The 19,501-nt window shown below is 42.7% G+C and overlaps 2 pseudogenes; one reads left to right on the forward strand and one right to left on the reverse strand.

Moving 5' to 3' along the window:
• Positions 1-1,831: 1,831 nt before the first annotated feature.
• Positions 1,832-2,177, forward strand: LOC112319011 (large ribosomal subunit protein P1 pseudogene; annotated as a pseudogene).
• A 1,870-nt stretch (positions 2,178-4,047) lies between these two features.
• LOC112318958 (coactosin-like protein pseudogene) lies at positions 4,048-4,474 on the reverse strand (annotated as a pseudogene).
• Between the last annotated feature and the right edge of the window lie 15,027 nt (positions 4,475-19,501).

Here is a 19,501-nt window from a genome sequence, read left to right on the forward strand (position 1 = left end):
AACAAACAGAAGGTCCATGTGGCTGGAGCAGAGAGGATAATGGGTAGGAGGTCGGGGGGGGGGGGGGAGGGGGGAAGCCAGGTTATTCGGAGGCTTGTGTCCACAGTAAGGAGTTGGGATTTAATTTTAATTGCAGGAGGCCATTGGAAGAATTTCAGTGGGAGAGTAACAGCACTGGATTTATTTTTTTAAATAATCCAGGCCCTGACTGCTGTAGCTCAGTGGATCTAGCGCAGGCCTGTGAAGCAAAGGGCCACCATTTTGATTCCCAGTCGGGGCTCGTGCCTGGGTTGCAGGCCAGGTCCCCAGTAGGGGGCAAGCGGGAGGCAATCACACATTGATGTTTCTCGCTTTTTCTTCTTCCCTTCCCCTCTCTCTAAAAATAAATAAAATATTTTAAAAAATAATAATAACCCATTTTGTTGCTGTATGGTGAGTGAACTGTTGAGTGGAGGGTAGGAGGAGGCTAGAGGACCAGTTACAAGACCATTACTGTAATCTACATGAGAGGCAACAGCGGCTTGGGCCGGTGTCACAACACTGAAGAATAAATCTCCCTTATACCAGTCCTCCACTGTTGCCAGTTTCTTAGAGATCCTTCTAGAAGTGTTCCATGTACAAACATAGCAAATGAATTTTTATAAATTTATTCACTTTTTATTTTTATTTTTAAAATATTTTATTTACTTACTTTTAGAGAGTAGGGAAGGGAGGGAGAAAGAAAGGGAGAGAAACATTGATGTGAGAGAGAAACGTCAATCTGTTGCCTCTGGACGCTCCAACTGGGGACTAAACTCGCGACCTAGACATGTGCCCAGGCTGGGAATCAAACCAGTGACTTTTTGTTTTGTGGGACGACGTCTAACCAACTGAGCCACCAGTCAGCAAATGCATTTTTAAAAAATATTTTTATTTAGTGATTTTGAGAGAGAGAGTTAGAGAGAGAGAGAAACATTGATTTGTTGTTCCATTTATTTATGCATTCATTGTTTGCTTCTTGTATTGTCCCCTGACCAGAGATCGAACCCGCAACCTTGGCGGGTTGGGACGACGCTCTAACCAACTAAGCTACCCACCCAGGGCAGCAAATGATTTATAATTAATTTTAAAATAGAATTTAGAAAGGTCAGCAGGTATGTATCCTGCTTGTAGAGTCAGAGAGGGTGTGCTGTGTTTATACAGATATGATGATCTTTCCTAGATAAATTATCCCTGGAGTAGACAGGGGCAATTTATTACTTCAGCCCTGATCCTATGCTGATTAAACAGCCCTTACTTTTATACTTTGGTCTCCTGAGTGACAGTCCTCAGCAGGAGGGACTGTCTCAAGGAAGTGACTGGTCTTACTTCTTTTACTGGGGTTGGGTGCCCTTAGAAACATGGAGATTTGCACCTTGGCTTAGAAGGCAACTGGGCAAAGGATAAAGAAGACAAAATTTGGAAATAGGTCCAATCTGGGTTTTGCAATTTAGGTGTATTTAAAGAGACAGAAATGGGCCCTGTCTGGTGTGGTTCAGTGAATTGAGCACCAGCCTGAGAACCAAAAGGTCAACGGTTTGATTCCCACAGTTAGGGCACATGTCTGGGTTGCGGGCCAGGTCCTCAGTTAGGAGTGTCAGAGAGGCAACTGATCAATGTTTCTCTCCCTCTCTTTCTCTCTTCCTTCCCATCTCTCTAAAAAATAAATAAAATCTTTAAAGATACAAAAATGGGGCCCTTTCCCCAGCTGCTACTAAGATGCTCAGTAGCTGTGTTGGGATGAGGCCCTCACTTCACCCAGTGACTAGCCCCTCTCCAGGCAGCTCTGGACCAGCACCCGCCCACCCACACCATGCGCTCCCTGTCTCAGGAGCTGGCCTGCATCTACTCAGCTCTTATCCTGCATGACAACGAAGTGCCGGTGATGGAAGATATCAATGTCCTCATTAAAGCAGCTGGTGTAAATGTTGAACCTTTCTGGCCAGGCTTGTTTGCAAAGGCCCTGGCTAATGTCCACATTGGGACCCTCATCTGCAATGGAGGGGCTGGAGAACCTGCCCCAAGCAGCTAGTGCTGCACCAACATGAGGTCCTGCTCCCTCCACCACTGCTGCCCCAATTGAGGAGAACAAAGTGGAAGTGAAGAAAGAAGAATCTGAGGAGTCTGATGATGACATGGGCTTTGGTCTTTTTCACTAAACGTCTTTGTAACACATACAATAAAATGCTGAACTCTGAAAAAATTTTTTTTAAAGACATAGAAATAGGGGAGCAGGAGTGACCATAAAACCATGACCTTCGTACAGAAAGCAGAGAACATTGGGACTGTGCTAGAGTTGGGAAGTAAAGGCACTGAGGCTGCCCTGGCCAGTGTGGCTCAGTTAGTCGGGCATCATTCTGCAGATGGAAAGGTCTTGGGTTAGATTTCCAGTCAGGGCTCATGCCTGGGTTGCAGGTTTGGTCCCCAGTCAGGGTACATGCAAGAGGCAACTGGTGGATGTTTTTCTCACATTGTTGTATCTTTCCCTCTCTTTTTTCCTCCCTTCCCCTCTCCCTAGAATCTGTAAAAGAAAAAAAAAAGAAACTAAAGGCACGGCGGCTGATGGCACCAAGGCTGCATGTCATGCCAATGGAACAGCGGGGCCGGGAAGGAAAGTCCTTGCAGGACCTGAGCAGCAAAAATTCTAAGCTCCTGTGTTCAGTGGACATTCTGGATAAATAACATAGGGGTCCTCAACTTTTCTTTGTTTTTCTCTCTCACTTTTTTTTTTGGAAAACATTTATTTCTGTAAACTGTTTTTTTAAAGATTTTATTTATTTATTTATTTTTAGAGAGAGGGAAAGGGAAGGAGAAAGAGGGAGAGAGACATTAATGTGTGGTTGCCCCTCGAGCGCCCCCTGGGAATCGAACCATCAACCCTTTGGTTCGCAGGCCTACACTCAATCCACCAGCTGGAGCTTTCTATAAACTGTTTGAGTGCAGATGTTCTTCACAATCCCAATACAGCACTGATTTCTTCCCCCAAATGAAATGAACAAGGAAAATGAGAAAGATAACAATATAAAATATGCTCATGAAGAACCAAGCCAATCTTATCTTTCTTTGAAAAAAAAATAATCCTTTGAATGTGTGGTGCAGATGTAGGATTAAAACTACAGGTGTTTTGGTCTCCCCGAGGCCAGGCGGTGCTGCACACACAGCTAAGGTGGCAGAGAGGCCCTCTGGCCCGCACTGTCCCTGCAGTTGGCAGGCGACCTTCCCGAAAGTAAAGAACCCGTTCCCAGTTCTACCTATATTCCTGTTCCACACCCCTGACCCTTTTCCCTAATGTGCTCTGAAGTTAACCCTGAAAGACTCCTGTCAAATCTGCACTCAGACCTTTGCCCCCACTCCATGCCATTGTGGGACTTCAATCAAAAAAGTGGGAAAGTGAATGCCAGGCAAATTTTAAGACAAATTTTATCTCTTCTTCAGTCTGAGTCAGGCCTATACTTCTTACCACCGAGCACCATCTCTGTATCTTAGGCAACTTTGAATGAGGTGGGTGAGGGACCCTGGAGCACATTCTAGGAGGTCTGAGCCTGATACATGGGGTGAACACATGTGCTTAAGGAGGCCACCGTGGATGGAGTGGCTCCAGGCATAGCTGCCCCCTCGGCGCTAGGCAGGCGGGACAGCCAAGGAAAACCAAGACGGCAGCACTGGCGGGGGCTCCAGAGCAACATGAGGTCGTGGCAGAGGAGGCCAGGCAGGCTAGGAGAAATGCCAGGAAAAGGCGTCACCACAGGGGAGCCAAGATCTGACCTTGGCATCATAATGATTTTTCTTCAGAACAAGAAAGAGGGAGACAAAAGAAAAAGAAGATAAAAGAAAGACGTTACATGAACTTTGCAAGATGGGACAAAACAGGTCTCATGAGTGATGCAGGCAAAGGGGAGTTGGGTTGCAGACAGGGTGTTGCCTCTCATTGTGACTCCTCTCCCTGGTGGGCCGGTAACCGAAGCCACGAGTCCCCTCTCCTGGACACCAGGCAAATGACTTTGGCAAGAGACAGAGAGAGGACTGGGGTTACTCCGTCTGGGCTTCATAATTGGCTCCCCCAGTCTTCTTGAGCTCGCTCCTGATGAAATCTTCCTCCAGCTCCTTCCGATCACTGATCACTGACTCCTTAGCGAAAATCTGCACGACCTTCTTCACCAGGATCTTGTCTGTGCCAGTTTTGGCTCGCTGCAACCCGCTGACTTTCTCACCTATCCACGCGATGAGGACGAATTTGGACCTCTTGCTCATGGCCACCCCAGTGGTGAAGCGCACAAACGCAAACAATCGGGTGTTATCTGTGTACTGTTGCGTGAAGTCCTGATATTCCGCTCCCTGCTCGCCAGGGGTGATAGTGGAATCGTCAAATTTAAGTCACCCAGGAGATGGCCGAGTTGTCGTAGCGCACCAGATTGTACGCCTCCGGGCAAGCCTCTTTGTCCATCTTGGTGGCCATCACCCAGGGCCGCATCAGGGACGCTCTGCTCAGAGAAACTGAGCGCGCCCTGGGCCAGCCGAAGGGTTTGGAGCGCTGCGGGATCGTTTGGAGCGCTGCGGGATCGGGAGAAAAGCTGGCGGGAGACCGCAGCGGGTGACTTAAGCGGCTGGAGCGCGGCGGGGTAGCAAGCTCCAAGCTCCCAGCGCCTCGGCGGCTGCAAGTGCAACCGAGCGCGCGCCTGACCCCGGGGACCCTCAACTTTTCTATGCTTAGCTTTTGATACCAGCACTTTTTGCACACTATGTATTTGCACCCTCGACTTCTTTTTGAAAAGTCCATTGATTTTTGACTAAAGTGCAAAGGTAATTCGATAGGAAAAAAAAAAACATGTCTTTTCAACACATGGTTTTTAACTCTATGTGGTTACATTATGATGCTTCCTAACAGTCAACAGGTTGGTTTCTGCAGCGTCATCTTTACTTTTGGAGCTGCTCTGCAATTATAAAATTTAAGTCTTTTGTGTGTGTGTGGAGTTGGGTGGGGTTTCCGGTATTTTCCAAGCTGTGTTCCTGGGAACTCTGTTTCAGAGCACCCGCAGATACGTATACATACTGCTTCAGCAAAAGCAGAACTTTAACCAGTTACATATTGAGCTTCAGAGAAATGCTCACTTGAATAAAAGATTCTGCCACTGAAGAAATGGAAACCAAAGATAATGATTCTCCAAAGAAAAGAGAAGTGGACAACCACAGTTTCACTGCACCTGGCAATTTTATAAGAATTAGTGGATACTGGAAAATGAAAGTTCTGATCTGGTGTAGTGAAAGAGCAGTGAGTCCTCAGCTTCAGTGGAAACTAGGCCAGTCAATTCTTTGTAGTGTAAAAGGCAGGCTCAGCATCATCAAAAGGAACATTTGAAATGCTAGGAATGTGTCATCAAAGATTGGATCTAAGAAAGAGATGTATGAAGAATTGAGATAGCAGGAGATGAAGTAATGATTCTAAGTGCCTAGCAGAGAGAGTACAAACAGGTAACTTACTGTGTGCCAGCTGCTATACGAAGTGCCTTGTACATGTTGTTGGATAGGACAAGGTCTGGATAGTTCTTCCTAAAAGCTATTATTTTTAAAAATTTACTTACTTACTTACTTACTTACTTATTTATTTATTTATTTATTTATTTTAGAGAGAGGGGAAAGGGGGGATGGAGAAAGAGAGGGAGAGAAACATCTATGTGAGAAGGAAACATCAATCAGTTGCCTCTCATACATGACCAAACCTGCAACCCAGGCATGTGCCCCAATCAGGGATTGAACCTGTGAACTTTCATTTTGTGGACGACGCCCAGCCAACTGAACCACACAGGCCAGGGCACTAAGTGCCATTCTTGCTAAGTGTTAAAATGTAGTGTAGTGTAATATGCAGCTGTAAACAGGATGAGTTTGACAGGAACCAAACCTGGTAAGTGTAGTAAACTGCAAAGAAGAAATCAACATGTATTGGTTGGCCAAAAAGTCCGCTTAGTTTTTTCTGTAAAATAAAAGACACATTTTTCATTTTCACCAATGACTTTATTGATTTGGATATTTTGAGTATGTTGGCTGTCTCCCACTATTGGCTTCTGGGGGGTAGAGGACAAGCTGCTGCTAAATATCTTCCAATGTGTAAGACAGCCCCACAGCAAAGAATTATTTGACCAAAATCTCACTAGTGCCAAGAAACTTTGCAAACCACTTTTGACACATGTGATCAGTTACAGCACCTTATCCATACACCGCACAAATCTTTTTTGCATTTCAGTTCCATTTTTACCTTTCTTGAAATAATAAAGCATAATATGCAGAAATGTTGCATATTTTCTTCCATCGTCAATATTAAAGTGGCTGCACAAAACTTCACCAATTTTGATGTTTTTTTCTAAATGCACACTGATATGACAGCTGTCACAATACAGTCTAACAAAATTGTTTTGAATGAAGTTAACGACAACTAAGCATTACTTGGAAAAAACTAAATGAACTTTTTGGCCAACCCAATAATTAACCAAATGTTGTATATAAGCAATGGCTAAGCCTCCCTTTGGATGGGAATCCCATTTCCTTTACTTTTTTTTTAAATTTATTGATTTTAGAGAAAGAAAAGAAGGGGGTGGAGAGAGAGAGAGAGACATTAATTTGTTGTTCCACTTATTTATGCATTCACTGGTTGATTCTTCTATGTGCCCTGACCCATATATGGGGAGGATGCTCTAAACAATTAAGCTGCCTAGCCAAGGCTCTTTTACTTGTTGTAGGTAAACAAAACTATCTAACAACAGCCACGTCTAATGGAACACCCTAAGTGGCAAACCCCTTGAGTTTGGTAACAAATTTGGTAACTCAGCTGGGACTCTTCTAAAAGGATTACGTCTCTTCCTCTGGCCGGGTAGCTCAGTTGGTTAGAGAATCGCCCCAATACACCAAGGTTGTGGGTTTGATCCCCGGAGAGGGCACATACAAGAATCAACCAATGAATGCATAAATACGTGGAACAACAAATTGAGGTCTCTCTCTCTCCCTCCCTTCCTCTTTCTATCTAAAAATCAATAAATTAAAAAAATGAATAGATAAAATTACTCCCTCTCATTGTGGTGTGGACACTTGGCAAAGCAGTTGGCAGCAGCAGCTCATCCTGAGCTTTCTTGGCTGGAAGAGCTGTTCCATGGGAGACTCCAGCTTGGTGCTGACCCCCTGAACAGCTGCCTGGCCTACAGTGACAGTGGGGTGGCCACCTGAGCCTGTTTTGTTCAGTGCTTCTGAAGGACGTGGTAGGTTTGTCCTTGTGGTTGCTTTAACTAGTGTTTCTATTCTCATTTTGGGTATGGGGTTATTGGAAGGACAGGTTCATTTCAGGTGCGTGCTTGGTTTCAGGTTGGTCAGGCAGGAACTGGTTTGGGGACGCCAACTTCAGGGCTTGACCTAGATCTAACTCTGGAGGGTTGAGGAACGCCCATGGGGTAATCCAAGCCATCCTCCAGTGATGATCTGTGGCCCGGTTACCTGGTTGTCGGGGAGCACTGGGTCACTGACAGTGTTTTCAGGGGGCTAGCATGGAATTGTAGTACCCACCACCGTTTAGTTTCTGCCCTATAGGAGCTGGAATTTGTTCTTTGTGTTTACGTTTGCCTCATTTGTCTTATACAAAGGTGGGAAAAAAGTAGGTTTACAGTTGTAATACAAATAAATAATACAATAATTAATAAATAATAATACTAGAATAAACTGTTTTGTGTACTCACAACTGCAAACCTTCATTTGCCCACTCTTCTATGTAAATGTATCAGCTATAGGAAAACATAAATTAAGAAACACAACAAATGCGCTCCGGCTGGTCTAGCTCAGTGGTTTGAGCATGGACCTGGGAACCAAAGGGTCACTGGTTAGATTCCCAATCAGGGCACATGCCTGGCTTGTGGGCCAGGTCCCCAGTAGAGGGCACGTGAGAGGTAACCACATGACGTTTCTCTCCCTCTCTTTCTCCTTCCTTTCCCCTCTCTCTAAAAATAAATTAAAATCTAATAAATAAATAAATAATCTAAAAAAAATTTTTTAAGGAAATACAACAAATGGGTCCCTGGTAGGAAACTGCCTGTCCAGGGCAACTTTGCTCCAGGCTGGGAGTCTACTGGGGATTTGAGAGGCATTGTTTCGTAAGTGCAGCTTCTTTGCTTCCTCAGGTTTCAGCATTTCCTTCCCATGAGATCATTTAAAATCGCATTTGCTACTTTACACAGGAGCTTCTCCCCCACAGCCTCCACCCTGCTTCCATCTAAGGAGAGCACTTTCTGGAGCACCCACGGCAAGGGTGGAACTCAACGGGACACAAGAATGGCACCCACGCCTTGCAGTTCGCCGAACAACAAGGTTCCCGTCCACAGCCCACACCACCTTCACTGAGGAGAACAAGTAAGTGAGCTCCTGGTTCCCAGAGAAGGTGCTCTGGGATAGGAGAGGATCTCTTACCCAGAAGACAAGCAAGACTGAGCAGCAAAAGTTCGGCTGTGGGACTCAGGGGCCAGTCTATGGCTAATGGTATAAGGATATATGCTTGAGATCTATGGGAAGAATTAACAGTTTTCTCTATGAGCCAAAAAATGAAGCACATTTTATAGGCTGTTTGAATACATGACTTCCCCAAACACCCATAGTTCTTAGAAAAATAGTTTTCATATAGAAGACTCCCACTGCTTCCCTTCCTCTGAAGGATAAGGGGGAAATATTATCAATTTCTAGCAGGTGTGATTTCAGAAACTTTACTAAAGTCATGGTAATGATTAAAAGAAAAATGGACAATAATCCATGGTCTTTGGGTAGGAGGTGATACACTCCAGAGACACATTTTGCCTCAAACTCAAGCCAACAAGTACCGTTGTTAGAGAAGGGTGGGAGAGACTGAACGCAGTGTTTCCACTCGGTCACACCTCGGAATAAACTGGGGGCCCCTTAGAATCACAGATTCCTGGACCCCACGCTAGGACACCTAGGAATCTGTGTTTTGATGGGCAACAGGTTGAAGAACTCCTATTTTAAGAAAAAAGACAAACCCAGGTGAACAAGGGTGTTTTCCAAGTTGCTTTGGAGCATTTACACATGTTCAGAAAGAGCGAAAGAATGCTTCAGACTACACACCGCAGTGGACCCTGAGGACCCAGAGAATGAAACTATCCTGGGTACCTACTTCATGTTCGTGGCCTTTAGGGACTTTAACAACAGCGGTGTGGCAGAAGAAAAGAAGGAATAAGGAAAGATGGAAAAGCAAGGCCTTTTCTGGCTGCCGCCCTCTGGGCTTCGGATCATCTGGAGATGAAAGGAGACTCTCTCGGAAGAGTAACCCCGGCTCCCGCTGTGGAACCAGCCAAAGGCATCCAACAAAGCTGGAGCCCAACCAATGTGCATGTTGCAAACGAGAGTGACACTGGAAGAGAGAGTGTCCTGACTGTCTCCAGGGAAGGAAGGGAAGAGAGGATCCTAATTTTTTACAGTTACCCCAAATAGAAAATGTGCCAGGAAAGCCAGACACAAAGAAATTCTTTGAGCCTCCAAGGTGTAATAGGATCGAAGCAGCTGCCACACTCTTCTCTCTGTGTACCTGGGTGTCCAGTTCCCTCTTAGGAAGGGACCTACTAAGTAAATTGGGGAGTACCATAAAGGAATAGATTTAAAATTTTTTTCAGTATCAGAAAGGTTTATTAGAGAATTCTTACCCTGAACTGTGTGGCATGTACTGAGTGCTGCCCCTCATTCAATGAACGAATAGATTTTACGGCCCTACCCCATCAGGCTCCAAAGGACCAGAGATTCCTGACCAGGTTATTCCAGCTGTTTGGGCACAAGAAAAAGTCGGAAGGGCAAAATATGCCCTACCTGTTAAAGTAGAACTCAAATAAGCAGACCACTGGCCCAGGGTTAAACAACACCCTTGAAACCTGAGGCAGAAATGGGGATTGCCCTGTCATAAAAGCACTTCTGACACGGGACTCATTCAGCCTTTCCAGTCACCTTGCCTTTTTTCTTGGAATGACAGGATTCTATACGATCTGGGTCCCTAACTTTGGGCTTATAGCTAAGCTCCTACATGGTATATTGAAAAAAGAAGAGAATACTCGAGAACACTTTTTTAAAAACTAAGTATAAGACCATAGGAAGTTCCTGCCCTGGTCTCACCTGATTTGGAAAAGCCTTTTGAATTTCATGTGCAGGAGATTCAAGGAATTGCCCTAGGTTTTTTCTTTCTTTCTTTCTTTTTCTTTTATTGATTCCAGAGAGACAGGAAGGGTGAAAAAGAGGGAGAGAAACATCAGTGTGAGAGAAACATTGACCAGTTGCCTCTGTCATGTGCCCTGAATGGGGACTGAACCCACAAGCCAGGCATATGCTTTGACTGGGAATCAAACCTGAAACCTTTTGGTTTGCGGGATGATGCCCAACCAACTGAGCAACACCTGTGGCCAGGACACCCTTGGGATTTTAATTCAAATGCTGGGACCTCAAATGGGTAATTGCCTATTTTTCTCAAGAGCCTGACATCTAGTGGCACAAGGGTGGCTGCTCTGCCTAAAGGCAGAGGCTGCAACTTGCAAGTTGGTATTAGATGCAGAAAAATTAACAATAGCCCTGGCTGGAGAGGCTCAGTGGATTGAGCACGAGCTGCAAACCAAAGGGTTACCTGTTTGATTCCCAGTCTAGGGCACATGTCTGGGTTGAAGGCCAGGTCCCCAGTAGGGGGTGTGTGAGAGGCAGCCACATATTGATGTTTCCCTCTCTTTCTCCCTTCCTTCCTCTCTCTAGGAATAAATAAATAAAATCTTTAAAAAAATTTTTTTAAAAGAAAAGAAAAGAAAAGTTACCAATCAGACAACCTCTAACTACAGGGACCTCACAACAGGTAGTGACAGCCCTCGAAACCCAGGGAAATAGTTGGCTAACAGAAGGGAGAATGATTCAGTGATTCAGTACCAGGCCATGTTATTGGATAATTCTAACCTCAATCCTGCTACTTTTATTTTAAAAAAATTTTTTCAATCCTGCTACTTCATTGACAACCTCATTAGAGGCATCAGATCATAACTGTGTTGAAATAATTGAACAAATGTATTCTAGTAGGAATGACATTAAAAGCGAGCTGTTAGCCAAATAAGAAGAAATATGGTTCACTGATGGGAGTAGTTATATAACCAGTGAAATTACGCGGGCAGGGTGTTCAGTGGTGTCCTTCAACACCATTGAAACAGGAGGTCTTCCCTCTGGCACTTCTGAAAATTGGTCAGGCCCTGGCTTGTGTGGCTCAGTGGACTGAGTGCCAGCCTGTGAACCAAAGGGTCACCAGTTGAATTCCCAGTCAGGGCACATGCCTGGGTTGCGGGACAAGTCTCCAGTGGGGAATGAGCAAGAGGCATCCACACATTGATGTTTCTATTTCTCTCTCTTTCTCTCTCCCTCCCCCTCTCTCTAAAAATAAATAAATAAAATCTTTCTTTTAAAAAAAAGACCTAATAAAAAAGATAATGTGGCATTGTCATGATGATAGACAAATAGATCAATGGAACAGAATGGAGCTCAGAAATAGTCCCTTAAATGTATAGTCAATTGACTTTTTCTTTAATTTTTGTAAGAGTTTATTTAAGCCAAACTGACAACACATGCCAGGGAGCAAGATCTCAAGTGCCCCCTAATCAACTGATTTTTGACAAAAGCGCAAAAGCAATTCAATAGAGAAAGAATAGTCTTTTAAACAAAATGGTGCTGGTACAATTGGATCTCTGTATGAAAAAAAATTTTTTTTTGATCCATACCAGATACAAAATTTTGTTGAAATGCATTACAGGCCTAAATAAATATAAAATCTAAAATGATAAAACTTCTGGGAGAAAAACTTTGTGACACTGAGTAAGAAAAAGATCTTAGATTAAAAAATCACAACCTGTAAAAGAAAATAATTTTTTAAAAGATTTTATTTATTTACTTCTAGAGAGAAGGGAAAGGAGGGAGAAAGAGAGGGAGAGAAACATAAATGCACATCAATGTGCAAGAGATACATCAATAGGTTGCCTCTCACACGCCCCCAAATGGGGACCTGGCTGGCAACCCAGGCATGTGCCGTGACTGGGAATCAAACTGGCGATCTTTCAGTTCACAGGCTGGTGCTCAATCCACTGAGCCACACCAGCCAGGGCAGAAAATAAATTTGACTTCAATAAAATGAATAACTTCTGCGTTCAGAAGACACAGTTAAGAGAATGAAAGGATAAATCACAAACTGGAAGAAAAAATATGCAAATCACGTATCTGATAAATGACTTGTATTCAGAATAAAGGACTCTCAAAAACAAGCAGGCTGATTTTAAAAACATGGGTGGAAGATTTGAACAGACATTTCACAAGATACATTTGGCAAACCAGCACATGATAAGATAATCAACGTCACTAATTATTATAGAAAAACAAATTACAACCATAATGAGAGCACAACATACCTGTTAGAATGACTACCCAAAAAATGTTGGAGAGGATGTAAACAAATGGAAACTATCACACAGTCCTGGCAGGAATGTAAAAAGGTGCTATCACTTTGGAAAACAATTTAGCAGTTTCTTTAAAAGTTAAATATGTACCTACAGTGTGAAGCTTCCAGCCAGCTATTCTATTCCTAGATATTTACCCAAGAAAAACAAAAGCATATGTCCACAGACTTTGTATATAAATGTTTATAGCAACTTTATTTATTTTTAAATATTTTCATTAATGTTAAAGAGGGAGAGAGGAAGGGTAAGAGATATATTGATTCGTTGTTCCATTTATTGATGCATTCATGAGTTGATTCTTGTCTGTGCCCTGATGGAGGACAGAACCCACAACCTTGGTGTATCCAGCTAAGCTCTAACCAACTGATCTACCCAGCCAGGGCCTATAGCAATTTTATTTATAAGCTTTATTTGTAATAGCCAAGAACTAGAAAACACTCAAGTGCCTGCCCATCAACAGGTGAATAGATAAACAAACTGTGGGTACATCCATACAATGAAATCCTACTCAGCAAATAAAAAGGAACCAGCTATCAATTCATGCAACAATGATGAATCTCAAAATAACTGTGCTGAGTGAAAAAAGCCAAGGCAAAGACGTATATAATGTAGAAGTTTATTTATGTAAAATTCTAGAAAGTGCAAACGAATCTGTAATGACAAAAAGCAGATCCGTGGCCCTGACTGGGGCGGCTCGGTTGGGCATTGTCCCGCAAAGTGAAAAATCCCCTGCTCGATTCCCGGTCAGGGCACATGCCTGGGTTGCAGTTTGGTCCCTGGTCAGGGCACATATGAGAGGCAACTGGTTGATGTTTCTCTAGTACATCGATTTTTCTCTCCCTCTTTTTCTCCCTCCCTTCCCTTCTCTCCCTAAAAAAAAAAAAAAAAAAAAAAAAAAGCAGATTAGTAGTTACCTGAGGAAGGGGTTCACTGTGACAAGAAGGTAAGATTACAAAGGAGCAATTACCTTGAGTATGGTGATGGCTTTATGGGTATATACATGTCAAAAGTTTTCAAATTTTACACTTTAAATATCTACTATTTATTGCATATCAATTACCCTCAATAAAGCTATTTTTAAAAATTGAGTTTTTAAGACATGCAAAGCTAAAGACTGGGCCAGGAATAATAACTGTTGCCATTGTAATGTTACATTACCTGGCAGATTCTATACAAAGTCCCTTACATGTATTATTTCATTTAACTCTCAAAATAGTTCTGTGGTCACTTCACACCGGTCAGAATGGCTGTCATCAATAAATCCACAATTGGCAAGTGTTGGTGAGGATGTGGAGAAAAGAGACCTTTCATGCACTCTTGATAGGAATGTAGATTGGTGCACCCACTATGGAAAAGAGTATGGAGGGTTTTCAAAAAATTGAAAATCTAACTGCTGCCCTGGCTGGTGTGGCTCAGTGGATTGAGTGCCAGCCTGCAAATGAAAAGGTCGTCAGTTCCACTCCCAGGCAGGGCACATGCCTGGGTTGTGCGCCAGGTCCCCAGTGGGGGCCACCTGAGAGGCAACTGTACATTGCTGTTTCTCTCCCTCTGTGTCTTCTTCCCTTTCCCTCTCTCTAAAAATACATAAACAAAATCTTAAAAAAAAAAGAAATCTAAGAAAAAAGATTTCATTTATTTATTTTTAGAGAGAGAGGAAGGGAGGGAGAGAGGAAGAGAAATATCAATGTGTGGTTGCCTCTCGAACACCCCCAGTGGGGACCTGCAACCCAGGCATGTGCCCTGACTGGGAATCGAACCAGTGACCATTTTGTTAGCAGGCCAGTGCTCAATCCACTGAGCCACACCAGCCAGGGCCCTGTATGTGGTATTTAATACACAAAATAAATGAGCAAACAAAATTGAAACACACTCAGACACAGAGAGCAAACTGGTGCTTGCCAGAGTGGAGTGGGGTTGGGGGACTAGGTGAAAAAGGTGACGGGATCAAGAAGTACAAATTGGCAGTTACAAAATAGTCACAGGGATGTAAGTACAGCATAGGGAATATATAGTCAATAATATTGTGGTAACTATGCATGGTGCCAGGTGGGTACTTGAAATATCAGGGGGAACACTTCACAGTTGTGAAGTATATGATTGTCTAACCACTGCGGTGTACCTGAAACCGATACAAAATAATACTGAAAGTAGACCACTACTGAAAATTTTTTTAATTCAAAAAAACATAAAAGGTAAAAAAAGTCCAGTGAAGTGTACTTTTTTTCACTTTTAAATAAAATTATGGAGGACTAAAAAAAAACCCCACAAAGTAAATAAAATTATGGAGCTTCAGAGATAGTAAGTAACTTGTCCAAAGTCACAAGTCTACTGCGTGGCAGAATGATTCATAAAAGAAAAAGAAAAAAAAGGAAACGTCAGTCCTGACTCGGAAGCTGAGCTCTTAATTGCTTCACTATACTGCCCCCTATCGTCATCCCCAGGTAATAAAATTGATGAGGTGGGACTTCCTACCCCTGATGTTTTTAATTTATTTGTATTTATTTACTTAAAAAAATTTTTAAATGTATTTTTCAATTACAGTTGACATACAATATTATCAGGTATACAAGTGATTAGACATTTATATACCTTGCTAAGTGATCACTCTGTTAAATCTAGTATCCACCTGACACCATACATAGTTATTCCAATATTATTGACTTATTTCCTGTAGTGTACCGCATTTTGCTGTGTATAATGCGCACCTACATTTTTTATCCAAACTTTCAGGGAAAAAAATCTTTCATTTTAATTTTTTTAATGATAGATTTTATTTATTTATTTTTAGAGGGAGGGAAAGGGAGAGAGAAAGAGATGGAGGGAAACATCAATGTGTAGTTGCCCCTCACTCGCCTCCTACTGGGGACCTGGCCCAGGCATGTGCCCTGACTGGGAATTGAACTGGCAACCATTTGCTTTGCAGTCCGGTGCTCAGTCCACTGAGCCACACCAGCCAGGTCATTTTAATTTTTAAATTCAATTTTTTATTTACTTATGTATGGATACTTCTTTTTTGTATTATAAAGGAATTTTAGCATTTATTTTTAAACATATTATGGTACAAGAAATTTTATGTAACAAATAATTACAAAACACAAGAACAGATACAAGGTATTTCTGATACTGACCACGTATAATGCACGTCCTTATTTTTCCCTCAAAATTTGGGCAAAAAAGTGTCCATCATCCACGGCAAAATACATTATATTCCCGTGACTATTTTTATACCTGGCAATTTATACTTGTTAATCCTTTTCACCATTTTAAACCATTTCCTCAACCCCTCTCCCATCTGGCAACTATCAATTTGTTCTCTGTATCTGTGAGTTTGTTTTGTTCATTTATTTTGTTTTTTAGGTTCTGCACATAAGTAAAATCATATATTTCTCTTTCTCTGACTTATTTCACTTAGTATAATATTCTCTAGGTCCATCCATGTTGCCATAAATGATAAGATTTCATTCTTTTTAGTGTCCGAGTGATATTTCATTGTATGTACGTAGCGCCTCTTCTTTATCCAATTGTGTATTGATGGACACTTGGGTTGCTTCCACATCCTGGCTACTATAAATAACACTGCGATGAGCTGAGGGGTGCATATATCTTTTTTAATTAGTGGGAGTTTCTTTGGTACATACCCAGAAGTGGAATTGCTGGGTAATATAGTAATTCTATTTCTAATATATTTTTTAAAATTTAAAGTATATTTTATTGATTATGCTATTACAGTTGTCTCCATTTTTCCCCTTTGCCCCCCCCCAATATCTCCCTTACTTCCAGCAATCCCTCCCCCTTAGTTCATGTCCATGCATCGTGCATACAACTTCTTTGGCTTCTCCATTTCCTATTCTATTCTTAAAATCCCCGTCTATTTTGTACCTTCCAATTATGCTTCTTAAACCTGTACTTTTCCCTCCATCCTCCACCTTCCCCTCCCCAGCTGATAAGCCTCCAAATGATCTCCATATCTATGACTCTATTCCCGTTCTAGTTGTTTGCTTAGTTTGTTTTTGATTTTTAGATTCAATCATTGATAGTTGTTTGTTGTCATTTTAATGTTCATAGTTTTTATCTTTTTCTTAAATAAGTCCCCTTAACATCTCATAATAAGGGCTTGGTGATGATGAACTTCTTTAGCTTTACCTTGTCTGGGAAGCGCTTTATCTGCTCTACTATTCTAAATGATAGCTTTGCTGGATAGAATATTTAGGCTGTAGGTACTTGCTTTTCATCACTTTGAATACTTCTTGCCTACAAAGTTTCTTTTGAGAAATCAGCTGATAGTCTTATGGGAACTCCTTTGTAGATAACTTTCTGCTTCTACTTTTCTCTTGCTGCTTTTAAGATTCTCTCTTTATCTTTAACATTTGGCATTTTAATGGTGATGCGTTTTGGTGTGGTCCACTCTGGGTCCAACTTGTTTGTGAATCTCTGTACTTCCTAGGTTTGTATATCTATTTCTTTAGCTGAATTAGGGAAGTTTTCTTTGATTGTTTTTTCAAATAAGTTTTCAATTTCTTGCTCTTCCTCTTTTCCTTCTGGCATCCCTATGATTCGGATGTTGGCACTTTTGGAAATGTCCCAGAGTCTTCTTACACTCTCCTCATTTTTTTGAACTCTTGTTTCTTCATTCTGTTCTGGTCGAGTGTTTATTTCTTCCTTTGTTCCGAATTGTTGATTTGAATCTTAGCTTCCTTCCCTTCACTGTTGGTTTCCTGTGGATTTTTATTTCACTTAGTGTAGCCTTAATTTCTTCCTTTAGGCCTCGGCTGTACTCAATGAGTTCCAAGCATCCTGATCACCAGTGTTTTGAACTCCACATCTGATAGGCTGGTTTTCTCTGTTTTATTTAGTTCTTTTTCTGGGATTTTTTTTCTATGCTTTCATTTGGGCCATATTTCTTTGTCTCCTCAATTTGACAGCCCCCCTGTATGTGTTTCTGTGTATTAGGTAGAGTTGCTTTCACTCCCTGTCAGTGCACCTGTCACATTGTAAGGGGCAGAGCCTTAGATATTCACCAGGGCAGGGCAACTTGCTTCATTACTCTGTGGCACTGTGTGGAGGGTAGGGGCCAAGAGGGGACAGTGCCGTTGCCTGGCTTCTGGAGGTTTATCTGGCACTTGTCCCATTTCTAGTCACTTCATCCACTTCTTGTACGCGACTGTCACCCTTCTAGCTATTGCTGTGGTGGTGGTTCACAGAGTGGGTGGGTTTGCATATGTTCTAGGTCTCAGCGTGCCCTTTAAACCGATTCTCCTGAGACAGTGGCAGTTTCTTCCACTGCCCAAACCCCCACTGGTTTTTACAGCCAGAAGTTATGAGACTTTATTTCCCCAGTGCTGGAACCCTGGGCTGTGCAGTTGGCCTGGGGCTGCGATCCCGCACTCCCAAGGTGTCCCTCCCGATTTTTATCAACTACATGTGAATTGGCACTGCCCGTACTGCTGCTGCCACTGCCCCCTCTCCGGCACCACACCGTGTCCTCTCTGCCATGGCTCCCTGGCTCTACCCCTCCTATCTGTCTGGATGAACATGGCTTCTTTAAATCCTTGGTTATTGGACTTCCATAGTTTGATTTTCTGGCAGTTCTAGGGTTTTTTTGTTTTGAGGTTAGTTGTGATTCTTCTTGTGGTTGCACAAGGAGATGAAGTGCGTCTACCTATGTCTCCATCTTGACTGGAAGTCCTAAAAATTTTTTATTATATATTTTTATTAACTTTATCCTCCTTATGCCCTCTCCCACCTCCACCCCCATTTTAAATTTTTTTAAAGAACCTCTATAGTATTTTCCATAGTTGCTGCACCAATTACATTCCCACCAACTGTGTGTAAGGGTTCTCTTTTCTCCACATCCTCACGAACATTTGGTCTTTGTTGATTTATTGGTGGTAGCCATTCTGGCAGGTGTGAGGTGATATCTCATTGTGGTAGCATGACATCGTCTTTAACCTAAATTTCATCCTGGTGGCCTGGATCAGGTAGGGTATGCTTTGTACTGGAGAAAAGGATGTCTTCAGAACTTCTCTTTCAGGGATGGGGAAATGGGAGAGGGACTCTGTGTTCCTAATCACACACCAATTTCTCTCCTCCTCTCCTGGTGCTCCCCACCTCCGCCCCAGTGTTTTTGAGCCTTTCTCACCTTACTGCCTTCCCAGACACCACCATATTTCAGAACTGACGTGTGCAACACTGACTGGAGACAAGAGAGCAGAGAGGAAATGTCAAGAAAGAGGCCCTGAGGAGGAGCTGTGAAGGAGAGAGGTCAGCTGGGACTCCAGGTCCCAGTGCTCACTTGGCATGTAAGTGAGGAGTGTAAGGAGTGTAAGGAGTGATGCTGCCCATTCTCACGGCATTGTGGCCCTTATTCAGGCTTATACTCCAGGTCAACCTTCATCTCCCAGATTCAGATTCTCATGCAGCCTTTTCTGACCCCATTTTACATTCTGCCTCTTCCTCATGTCCCTAAACCCTTTCATGGCTCTCTGGGATTCAGGGTTCACAGTAAACACCACCCCCAACTTCAACCTTCTCATCTGCTTTAAAGAAAACCTGGTTCTCACCAAAGGGCCCTTGAACAGTAACTGAAACCTCTCAGTGTTTTCCATGTTAAACATCCCATTCTCTGGCCTCATATTTTTTACCAGCTCTATTGTGCTAACCCCAACCGGAACTTGAATTTACTAATCACACCCTCGCCATGGACCTTACCCTCCGCATGTCCTATCTTTCTTCCTTATTCTTAACTCCCGTGGTCAGTCACTATGATCACCCCCCTCACTTCAGTATACTCATTTGGTGAATCCACAGCTCTGGTTAAATCCAATTCCCTACTTGGGTCTGTACCTATACAATTAAATAGTACTTCATCAAGTCAGCTGGTCTCTCTTTAAATTCCTGCCCTTGAACTTCCAGTGCTGGTAGGCAATCACACTACACCAGACCACTCTCCCTTTCCACTCTCCCAGATATCTGTTCCATTCCTTTTT

The sequence above is a fragment of the Desmodus rotundus genome, chromosome 3 (assembly GCF_022682495.2).
Source record: "Desmodus rotundus isolate HL8 chromosome 3, HLdesRot8A.1, whole genome shotgun sequence".
In the NCBI taxonomy this organism is placed as follows: domain Eukaryota; kingdom Metazoa; phylum Chordata; class Mammalia; order Chiroptera; family Phyllostomidae; genus Desmodus; species Desmodus rotundus.